Source organism: Podarcis bocagei, assembly GCF_964188305.1.
Source record: "Podarcis bocagei genome assembly, chromosome: 10".
Taxonomy (NCBI): Eukaryota; Metazoa; Chordata; class Lepidosauria; order Squamata; family Lacertidae; genus Podarcis; species Podarcis bocagei.
Window position 1 is genome coordinate 38,383,405 of NC_138135.1, and position 12,506 is coordinate 38,395,910.

Sequence of the window (12,506 nt, forward strand, 5' to 3'; positions counted from 1 at the left end):
TCAGTGAGCTGTATCTGTCTGCAAAATAAATTTACATTTTTGCCTAGAAAATATTTATATTTTGTGAGATCTGGACAGTGGAGTTTTTTTCTGTACTTGATTCCAAAGGCAGATATGTGCTCTTGCAAGTTCCTTTCCAAAATAAGCCTCCCTCCAAATAAATTTTAAGAATTCATTTACATGGACAAAATAAGAAAAGCTCAAAATTAAGCATTGGATTTAAAACCACCAAAAGAGACAACATTGCACATTTTTATTCTACAGAGATAATTTCAGGTCAGATCTGATGAGCTTTTTAGTGTTCACACTGAGTTTCCTTTTAAAGCAAGTTAGAATGCTATTTGAAAACGGATTCTAATGAATGAGGCCATCTTCAGATTTTGTATTTATCTTGGCCTAACCCAGAATGATGCAAGGGTTCTTCTTTTTCCTGGAGGATTACTTTCCTTTGGATCATGAATTGATTTTCAGAAGTATACCAAAAAAGCAACTTTGGATACTATGTGAATTCTTGACACCTCTCTCTCTCTCTCTCTCTCTCTCTCTCTCTCTCTCTCTCTCTGTAAATGTGAACACCCATACATACATGTGAACATACTGAAATCTACATTCTCTGTGCTTGTCAGGAGAAACCAGAGTTCCGATTATTTATTTTTTTCACTGAAACAACGGTAAGAAGAAAATAGTTTTATTATTAAATGAAATGTATCGCTGTGGAAATATTTTTCATTATACAAAAGAGAGTGGTGAGTAAATATAATTGTTTCCTGGGTCAGCGACTTTATCCATTGAGATATGCTGTGAAATGTCTTCACGGTTAAAATTTCAGATGAAATGTTTCAGCAAAAGTGTGATTTTATTTTGTAATATAATATGATGAAACAAGAATACTTTTGAAAAAAGATTTGTCCTCTTAAGAAGTATGGCATTTTAAATAACTACCTTCATTACAGAGACCTAATAAAGAAAACGAGCCAAATTAAATTTGTAAGGGAAATACTACTAAATTTTACTCAGAGTAGACCCATTGAAATTACAGAGCCAAACTTTGTCATGCTATTTAATTTCAGTAGGTCGACTCTGAGTAAAAAGCAGTTGAATACCACCCCAGATTATAACTTTCTCATAAACATGATGCAATTCTACCGTCTCACTTTTCAATGTAGTAAAGGCTAAACCATTTATGGTGGAATGATTGATCTGCTGTAAACATTCAAAACCATATATCATGGCAAATGTTAATTACATTTGTGTCCTGCTCTTCCTCCAAGGAGACGTGAGCAGCAAGGTTTGGCATCTCAACAAGCTTGTGGGGCTGAGACAATGATTTCTCAGATCCAAGCCGAGCTCTAACACCACTGGATTTCAGTAGTGATGTCTGCTTTGAAAATAATTTCTAGGAGCTTCAGACTATCTCCTTATGTAGAGGTGGCACTGCTCAATTAAACAATTATCAAGGACAAGTAGCACTGAGATAGAATCTCAAATGGAAACACAACTTTAGAGCTGCCTGATGGCTCAAGTTTTATCTAGTCCAACCACTATGCAATGACAAAATTTCTTAGGACGCCCTGAGAGTTGCCCATCCCAGCTACAATTATAATATGCAGAGAATGATAATTCTCAGCTTTCTTGGCTAGATGGGCTTTGACGTTTACTTGCTATCCAGACACTTCTTGTTCCACAGCTAGAACCCATTAATCTTCTACTGTTTAATGTCCAGTAGTTCTTTACATCTAAAAGTAAACCCCTAAGGAGCACATTCAAAACACATTCTGTGCTATATCTATGTAACCATATATATTCTATATATATTCTATCAAAAGAACAGGAGATTCACAAGAAAAGCAAATGCTAACATCAGACAAGTCTGCTAACCCTGTTATCAATCATCCTGTACCTATCTACTAATATTTATGCTATGAAACCATCATGCCCCAAATATCCCCTTAACATGAGATTTCTGCAGATATTCTACCAGAATGATTTACATTTCCTATGAATAGATCAGACTATGCATATCCTAACATTATTTGTGCATGCACACAAACAGAGGAATTTTCGTTCCCAAGCTTTTCTAGAGTATGTTCGCTTAGAAATACATGGACAGGGCTAATTGCGCGGGTCTTCCTCGACTAATCAGCATGCTTGTTCTGAACAAAACAGAAAAAGACCCCGGGGAAGTGTGTATGTGAAGATTACCTTCGTTTTTAACAGATCTGCAAAGAGAATGGCCTGAAGGCACATAATACCATGATACTGTTGAAGACTACCTAGGAAGTGTACTACAGTGGTACTTCGGGTTAAGTACTTAATTCGTTCTGGAGGTCCGTACTTAACCTGAAACTGTTCTTAACCTGAAGCACCACTTTAGCTAATGGGGCCTCCTGCTGCCGCTGCGCCGCCGGAGCACGATTTCTGTTCTCATCCTGAAGCAAAGTTCTTAACCTGAAGCACTATTTCTGGGTTAGCGGACTCTGTAACCTGAAGTGTATGTAACTTGAAGCATGTGTAATCCGAGGTACCACTGTACTTTGAGGTCTTTGCAGGTGACAGGGTGTAAAGTGTAGCACAGGGCTACCCTACCATTTGGCAAAAGAAGGCAGCTGCCTTAGATGGCAGTTACGTAGATGCATAGGCAACAGCACCCTGAGTGCCCTTCTTAAGCTGCCTGGCTATTCCCTTGTGTTGGAGAACAGACCTGTGCTGTCCTAGTGCCTCAGTAAGGTATTATCCCATCACCAGTCTTGAAGTCTGATTCAGATGCCACTCCAGTCAACTTCTAGAGCAGGGTATCTTGTCTGCCTCAGGCAGCAAAATGCATTGTGGTGGCCCTAACATGGCATGCAAACAAACAAACTGGATTTGCTTTCCAAACAATCTAGTCACTTTCCCACAATGCAAGTCCCCAATGAACACTTATAACCAATATGCTTTCCCCAGGAAAAGTAGAGTAGGAAAGTTGACAACAGTGCTTAGTGTATTATTAGTATATTCAGGAAATATTACTATTATTATATATTAAATTTATATATCAGCCCTCATCCAAAGGCCACAGGATGGTTTACAAAAGAAAAACACAAAATACATTTTTGCATAAAAGTTTCTGGGGGGGGGAAACTATTTTTGAGGTTGCTATGTTGATTGTTATTGATAATTTCACTGTTTTATGGTCTTTTGTGATATTTATGTCATGTCGTGTTTTATTTATTAAAGACCACCTTGTAGGAAAACAACACTAAAAGGTAGCCTACAAATCTTTAAAATAATCAAATAAAAACAGAACAACAAAATCAAAAGCTTAAAAAGGGTCAATAGGAAATTTAGTACAACTCCATGTGCAAGTCAGAATACCCCATTGCAAAGATGGTCCAGGTTTTCTTATCTTTCAATAAAAATGAATCTACTGCTCCTTCTGGCACCTGGTGGCAGCTCAGTCTTAAGAGATGGTACACTAGACAAATATGTGTGTATGCTGATCTATGCGCACCACTCAGGAACAGCAGGGACATTTGTCCAGTGCGGTGAAGAGGTACAGTGACAAAAATGTGAAGAACTGGTACATAATGGCAATGGTGCCCACCTGAGAGGTGCCAGAACTGAGTTCTCATGAGTTGTTGCTGGGGGGAAAAGCCATTATTTAAAGTTACACATTTTTAAAGTGGTGGTGCGGGGCAGGTAAGAGAAATTGAGTCTGATCCAGACTTCACTTTCCACAGACAGAACGACCTCTTCTGCCAAAGGAAGACTTTTGATCCAGAAGGCAGATCCCATTGGTAGGAGGAGAGAGGTGCCTTTTGGCATTCTCCTTTCACCTGCACACTGCAGTGACACCTCCCACACTATTCCAAAGTGTCCCCCCCAAAATCCAGCGGGAGGTAGTACTGGGAACTAAAGAGGGAATGAGCAGACGTCACCCTCCCTACACCAGCAAGTAAATCCCCCGAGTAGAACTCTGCTTGGGGGATGCTGCCGCAGATGAGAGTGAATTCAGGATCCAACCTACTGAATTGCTGAACTTTCATTGTGAATTTGGAATGATATGTTGCAGAGTAAGGCTGCAGTCTTATAAAAGTTATCAAAGAGTTTGCCCTATTAAATTCAACAAACATGCATACGGCCAGCTGCATGGATCTTCATTCCAACAAATACTTATCATAATTAACAAGGACGTTCACATGATGTGATGACAACTCAACCAAAATAGAGGTCCAATGCTACTCGTGAACCAAGGAACAAGCACAAGTAGTATTTCTCTTAGATATTCTTCAGGGTTTATTTTGATTGTTCTCTGCAAATTTCAGCCAGGAGCATAACCTGCTTGAAAAGGTTTGGATATTTCCCAGAAGAAATATAAAAACAAGGGGAAAATACCCACTTTTATTGCATAATATACTCGTACACAAAAATGTTACCTGAGGATACAGTTACAGTATTCCCTTAGCTAACTCATAATGCTATGTGCTTTCCTACAAAGGCGCTTACTTATATCTAGGTTCCATTTGCCCTCAAGGAAAGTTTTAATGAATTAGCAGCAGCCTAGATCTAGAAAAATATTACATATCAAACACAGAGAGAAAATGCATAGAATTACATCAGATTCATTCAAGTTTTTGCTAAAGGAAGTCTCAGAACATGTTTTCCAATATTAACCTTAATTAACCTTTTATCTAACTGTGTAAATCTGTATTATTTAAAATGGTGAACTCCCCTCTATAGGTTTAAGATCACTAATGTGGCATCTCCTAGTGAATATATAGAATGAATGGTATGTATTAACAAAATAATAAGATTAATAACAAAATTAAAAGTGCAAGGAGAGAACAAGTGTATGGTGTTTGGATAGGCATAAACTCTTAAAGATTAAAACTTTTAAAGGCTAAAATAAATATTTTAGTCTTTGATTGCAATCCTGAAAACATTTAATGCAACTTTAATCCCATTGGATTGTAGACCCATTAAAATCAATGTACTTTAATTAGTCATGACCAACCAAAGTCCATTGATTTCTGTAGGTCTACTCCGAGTATGACTTAGCTGGATACTGCCCATTGACTCCAGCGGGGTTCAAAAACATGGCTTTACATTCAATTGCAATCTTTATTGTCTAGGTATTAGCAAAATTAGTAGCAGATTCCACATGAAGAAATAAAAAAAATCATTAATCAGGGTTAAACTTTAATAACAACAATAGCATGTAAGCACTGGATTGAAAAAAATAAAATAAAAGTTGAAACCCAACGACTTTCTCTGTTGAAGTCTACTGATGGCAGTGATTCAAAGCCAGCATAAGTTAATTCCCCCAAACTCCCTTCTGTTGATCTATTACAAAATAGATGTGTTCCCCCAAACAAGTGCAACAACTGGCCTTTTAAATATCATTGCTATAAAAATATGGTTTAGGATCCTGCATTATTTCCTAGGTACTACTTAAAAGGTTGGAAAGAATAGAACAGCAAGATGATAGGCAGCTGCTATATTCTAATTCAGAGAACCACTATCAAAAGTGCTTGTCATATTGACCCTCCTAGAGCATTATCTTTTTGGTAGATAGTATCTTCAAAAAGTCTCATTGCAGTAGGAATCCTCACTATGTTGATGGTAACATTTCCCTTGCCCTTAAAAATCACAACTTCTTCCAGTATTCTCAGTTGTGATGTATTTTACACTTGTTTCTCAGCTCTTTTCAGGTATTTGCTTTGTTCTAAACACAAATGTACCATTCAGAATCTGTTAGGTATCTATACTGAATATTGTGACCCAAGGGGGGGTGTTGGCATGGGATATGTGCAACAGCTTCCTGGTTTTCAGTTCTGTTATCCTACCAGCACTAGCCAGGACCGAAAGCATATTCAGAATAAAAACAGTATAATAAATGAGCATTCACGTAAATCAATCAACCTCTCATTTCATACTGCATACAATATAGTTGGGCAGAAGAGATTATTCATTAACATTGTGTTGCATGCAATTTAGATTCTCCCCCCCCCCCCAAGCTATCAATTTGTATGAGTATTTATTCTGACCTACCTAATAAGCTTTGTCCTGATGAAGTTACTGGTCTGGAAAGGCCATGTGTAGAATACCTTGAAGAAAATAAATACAAACATTCAAAAACTGCCCCTTTAGTGTCATCCAGCCCTATATAGTTAGTGTTATCATCAACATCTGATAAATGTCTGAATACATTATCTGCCAATGTAGCAAGGTAATTCAAACTGTTTTTCCAAGGTAGTGCTATATAGAATTTTTTTTAAAAGCAGTTTCATTTCACTCCACAAATTTATCCGCAGATCATTGATTTTTATGATATGCCTAAAAAGCAACACTTAAATTGGTGTGAAATCATTTCATTTATTTATCACTGAAATATTTATTTCTGCGTTTTCAAAAGTTTGCACTGCCAGGATTTTGGCTGGAGTTTTTGTTCCAGTTAAAACTCATAAGTCTACTACAATATCTAAATGCTTTCACAAGAAATACTACCTTCTGAACTTTGCATGTCACTGCAATTATAATTTAAAATCTTTATCGTTCCAGATATCCAACCTTAGCATTAAAATTTATTTATCTGAGTCACATGCTAAAAGTTAAGCTACAGGAACATGGTGCTTTGAAAATGGAAGTAGTTTAACTTGGGGTTGACACAACCAATTTACAGTTGCACCACAACAATCTCTGAATGCCCCTGTATGTCTAGTGCCACAAATGAATAAACTGGACCAAATCAACAAATTATACCTCAGAAAACCAAACAAAATTCACACCTGTCTTTTAAAAGACCAGGATATCTAGGGAGAAGCAATAATTCCTATTAGATGCAAGACACAAAATAAAAATCATGTTTAAATGCAGTAAACAGTATTCATAATTGTTGGCTTACCATCGTTTTCTTTCTCTGCAAGCTTTGAGATGAATTCTGAAGAACTGGGACTTCAGGAGAGCTGTGGCTGTCTTGTTGCTTCTGTGAGAGCTTCGGCAGCAAGTACAGAGAAAGCCTAAAAGCTTTCCTTGTCCTTTGCAGGACCAGAGATGCTGCCTGCAACCCTTATTTAGCTCGTCCAGTGAATCCAGTGGCAGTTGCCTGTTGTCCAAGCAGGTCCATGGGAGCTATTACAACTACAGTCTCCTTCCTTCCTTCCTTCCTTCCTTCCTTCCTTCCTTCCTTCCTTCCTTCCTATTTTTTTTTTTTTTTTTTTTGTCCTTGCCAGCCTGTGTTCTGAAGGTTTCTTTCCTTTTGCATTTATTTGCTTTTGGATTGGAGGGAGAGGGTCACAGATTTTCAATCTGAGATCAAAGGCAGACACGTAAGGGGGTGAAACATTGCTTTCGCAGTTGTATTCAGCTCCCCGAGTGACTGTCTTTCTGGAAACCTCATGGTGTTCCTCACTGCATAAGCTCTAAGCTTTCTCTGTGATTACAAAAAAAAGAAGGTATGATGAAAAATTTAAGCAAATGAGATTTCCCCTACACCACTGCCATCTCTCTCTCTCTCTCTCTCTCTCTCTCTCTCTCTCTCTCTCTCTCCCTCCTCTGCTGTCGAATAGTAGCTATCTTAGCAAACGAAAGCGCTTAATAAAGCCATGGTCAGACTGCTTACACTTGGCATTTGCTGCGATAACAAATCAGAAATGATAGCATCATACAGATTTATGATTTTTTTTGCCCCCGCAGTCACAAACATCAGACGTTTACTTTATAAAGAAACCTTTTAGATTCTCCCTGCCGTTTCCATAGTGATCTCATTTCCCCCCCTTTATCACAGATTGGCTGAAGTACTGCTACCCTTTGTACATTAAAAGGCTTGTGCTCACAACTGTCGATGGGATAGGACTGTAGCTACTTCCAAAGATGGAACAATATACTTTATTTAAGCCACACACAAAAAGCTTTCCATAATATTTGCATCCCCTCCACAGAATGGTAAGGCAGAATGTGATTTTGTCAAAATGTACACAGTTAAGTTACAACCGTTACATTCAAACGTTATCTATGATACAGTTATTTAAGTGGTCGAAAAATATAAAACCATCTCTTTTTCAAAAGCTTTAACATTGCATGCATTGCCCAAAATGTCACTTTTATTATTTTAACCTCATCCACAGCCAGTGTTTATATTGGTGTTATTATCATTTGTTTATTTTCTTTGCTGTTTGTTTTTTAAAAATGATAATCTGTTTAAAAAAGAGAGTTGTGGCATTATTCAGGGACATGTCTGCTTTGTCCTGGAATGCAACACTTTCTAAAAAAAAACCCTTGAACAAGGAGTTATTATAAAACTCCTAATATGTAGCATATATTATACACACATTCTCCCTAAGTTTCCATCCCCAAATAAGATACAATAATCTTATTTGGCTCTACCCAGTGTATTGGAATGTATTTAACCTTCTTTCACAAATTTTCTTCCATAGTGTGAATTCCAAGAGCAGTTTACAGCTGTCCTGGGGGACTTCCTGTTGTAGACTAAGTTAGCTTATTAGAAAGTGATAATACTCCTAGTACTGATCTTCTGACATGCAATAAAAACAATAAAATTCCCAATTTATTGTGAGAATGCACAAAGCACATAGACAATTTAGGGGGGGCAGAATCTATGGGGGAAATCTACAATTGTTTTGCAAACAATTGCATTCTGTATAATTTTCAGTAAAAGACAGGAAGGCAACGTGTATTTGAAATGAACAGGTAGGCAATTCAAGACAATTAAATTAAATGCCACTTTGGACATAAAGGCCTCAGCCACACAAAAATTAGTCATACAACTGAAACCAATGGGACAAGTTGTTACTAACCAAGGCCCATTTCTATTCGTTGAAGTGGTGAAATTAACCTTTGCTGCATCAGGACCTTTATGTTCAAAGCTACCCTGTATTTATTCTACTTGCCAAAGTATTCCACTAGCTTCTGTCAGATAAGATTGCTGAAAAACAGGCAGTTGGATCCAGAGGAACTCCCTTCATCTGAAGAAGGTGCTCTGTATCCAATCCACTTTTGATACTAGTAGACGCCTCTCATCTGAAACTTATTTATCTCCCCCTTACCTTAGAAAAACTACTAAAACCATAATAAAAACAAATCCAGTTAGAAAAGGATACTAAACTATGGAAGAATAAAGCCCACTATCAGCCAGAACCAGCATCATCTCCAAGGCTTTTATTTAAAATGGTGGACGAAGCACTACCTTCAGAAGCTAAACATTCCTTGGTGAATTCATTTTGAGGTACATATATAAGACAGACAGACAGACAGACAGACAGACAGCTAGATACACACACACACACAGAGAGAGAGAGAGAGAGAGAGAGAGAGAGAGAGAGAGAGAGAGAGAGCTGATCAGTTGTGTGAACTTTTGGACTGTGGGTACACTATGCAGGTTTTCCATGCATTCACAAGCTGACTTACTCTTTCAGCCCCACTCCTCTTCATTTTCAGGTTAGCCCTGAAATATATAAGACTGTGGAGCAAAAGATCAGGCAGGAGCCTTAACCTACCCCTTCCATGCTTTTAGGAGTGTGCAAATAAATTTGTAAGAACCTTAACTCTCCTATTAAATGAAAGAAATTTGTAACCTGGAATTATTCCTCTAGCTGACACCAGTCACAAATGGTCACTATGAATTATAGGACTATCCCTATATAATCAGTTGGGCTATATCTCCCATGACAACAATAAGCTTGGCTTATAAAAAGTTGATGCAGGTCTCTTCAAAATGTCTGGCTCATCTCCGCAAATGTATCATGTGTAAACAAACAACTCCTGTTTAAAAGAGCCCTAAAAAATTGAGCATTTATAATGAATATCCTGAAACTATGGGCTTCAATAATATCAAAGTCGGCATTAACTCTTATTTTAAGGCTTTCAAAATTCCAATTAGTTTTCTATGATTTAATTACAATTTAATCCATTTTCACACACTTACCTTACATTCCTGATTCTAGCTGGAAACAAATTGAAGTCCTGAAATACAACATTTTCTAATACCTCATAATAATTTCTAACCCCCGATTTGCCTAAAACATATTTTGGTTCATTTAAAAAGGTTTTTGAAAAGTATCCAACTTGAGGTCAATGGGCATTATGACTACAGAAAAATGCAGTACAGTCCTATGCATGAACATCTCAGAAGTAAGACTCATTTATTTCAGTGGGGTTTATTTCCAGGTAAGTGGGTCTAGGATCGCTCCCTAAACATTTGATGAATTAGGAGACAAAAAGAGGTAAATACTCAGTTCCAGTGTATTCCACTATATTATCTACATAATTTACTAACTGCATTTAATGCCTACCTGGAACATTAAAAAAACTCTTTCATATCAACTGACACACAGAACAATTAATACATGTACAATGACGCCTTATCCCAAATCAGGTTACTCCGTCTATGGTCTGGTCTGACTAGCAGTACAACTCCTGGTCTCAAGTAGTGTTTTTCCTCAGCTCAGCAGCTATTTGGAGCTTCCAGGGATTTAAATTTGAAGCTTCTCCATGCGAGACGTGTTGTCTATCCCTGACATTAATTAAAACCTAGCATTTGTGTGATTTTTTTTCTGCCAGAATACGAAGCTATGGAATAGGTAAAGTTCACACACCTCTCATCTACCCTGATTTTAACCAAATGTCCTTGTTTCCCATAGATACACAAGCTAAGCCCACATTATTCTACTGCTGCTTCTGGAATCAGTCTTCACAATAAAGTGTTCTGAAAATAGGTAGGCTCCTCAATAGTTAACCAGCTCCCTGAAACTCAGAAGGACTTCCATTTCATTCAATCTTTCTTTCTTTCTTTCTTTCTTTCTTTCTTTCTTTCTAATATGACTTACCCACCCTTCACCAAAAGGTCCCAGAGCTAGTTAAAACAATAACACATACAATTATAAAAACAAATACAATCATAAAACAAGAAAAACAGTTTCAAATGGAATGGAACAGAATAGTATAAATTCAACAAAGGAGATGGATCCAGCAAAAAGGCTAGTTATGGGGCCCTGGGGAGTGGTGCTACCGGAAAGGCCCTTGCTCACCCTTTTAGGGAAAGGGGATAGGCAGTACCACATTTTCCAGGGGTTGTCATGCTATTGCCTGCAGGCTGATCATTTCCCCACTTAGACCTCTGCAGGTGGTTTGTGTTTAAATGGCCCATAGATCAACCAACACTGTGAGTCTGACTCTTTCTTCCCAACTTCAGGTTGTGGTTCGAGGATCCGACCCCCGCGTAGTGAAATGAAGACACAAGGACACGTGATATATGGTTAATGGGCAAGAAAAGGCCACAACTTTATTGGTTACAGCAATGAAAAGGTATTGGCTTAGGCATTGGATCGAAACAAGTGGGTTATTCACCAGTAGGTTGAGCCTGTTGATGCTAATCCAACTATAGGCTCACCCCTGCTGTCACCGAGGGTCGTGCCAAGGCCTCCCGCCAAGCAGGCATCGGACGGAATACACGACCCCCAGATTCCTTTAACGGAATACCCCTAAAATTGAAGGCATAGGCGATGGCCACACCTAGCACTTCGACACACCACAACACATTATTCCAATGCCTAACCGCCACCCGAGCCATGACTCGCGATGGGGCGACGGCGAAGAATAAGGCCGGCGAAAGGCTGGTGCTGCAGCAAAAGGCTGCTGAACACGCCCCCTTCGTGGCACCTGGTTGGGTGGCCACCGGGGGGGCGTGAGCGCCAGCCACGTGAACCGGAGGCAGGGGGCCACGCCCCCTGCTAGGCGGTGCTCGGGCTCCCGACCACAACCACTCCCCTCTCTTTCAGGGAGGAGAGTCTTTGCAAGTTTGTCCATGAACTAAGAATGAAAAAGGCTGAAAATGTTTTATCCAGTCATACGCAGTCTTCTGTTTAGCTCTCTCAAGTTTAATGCCTTTAGGCAACCCACATTCGGCAGGCTTACCCAATATAAGTAGGGAGGCCAGCAGGCATCCCCATTACCTAACAAATTTCTCTCTAGAAGGTACATTCACATTTTCAGCAATGAAGGCTAAATGAAGTTGACTGCAGGTCTCAAATTTCCCAGAAGTTGAGCATGGATACTTTGGAACTAGTGATAATACATTTATAGCATTTATATCAACACACACACGCAAACACATATCCATATATAATTTATATCAAATTTACATAAGGGTTTGCTTCCAAATTTAACTCACGTAAGCCTAGAAAAAATATGTATGCACATACTACCAGATTATCACTAAAACAGATCATTCTCCTTCCAAACAGATTGTCATTCCATGCTCCCAAAATACCAAACTGTAACAAAATACAATGTTTTATTTGTCAGACATGTTCATTAATAACTGATACCAAGTGCTGAACTAGAGTTCAGTGTTTCCAGTGCCATCTGTATGTTTGGCTTCTAAACAGTATACATAATTATTTGGGAAAATTAGGGAACTGTAGAAGCTAAAGCCAGAATATCGTTGCAGAAGTATGCCAAGTCTGTATTTGTGGAAGACATTCCAATTCCTGATGCTTCAGAAATGACAC

The 12,506-nt window shown here is 38.5% G+C and overlaps 1 long non-coding RNA gene across 5 annotated transcripts in view; it reads right to left on the bottom strand.

Annotated features, from left to right (window-relative positions):
• Positions 1-8,592, bottom strand: part of LOC308595506 — a 107,857-nt gene extending 99,265 nt beyond the window's left edge. For all 5 annotated transcript variants that reach the window (XR_014012058.1, XR_014012059.1, XR_014012060.1 and 2 more), the window contains exons 1-2: positions 6,884-8,592; positions 6,027-6,086 (exon numbers count right to left, since the gene is read on the bottom strand). This is a non-coding gene — a long non-coding RNA (uncharacterized lncRNA). The remainder of the gene's footprint in view (positions 1-6,026; positions 6,087-6,883) is intronic.
• Positions 8,593-12,506: the final 3,914 nt, after the last annotated feature.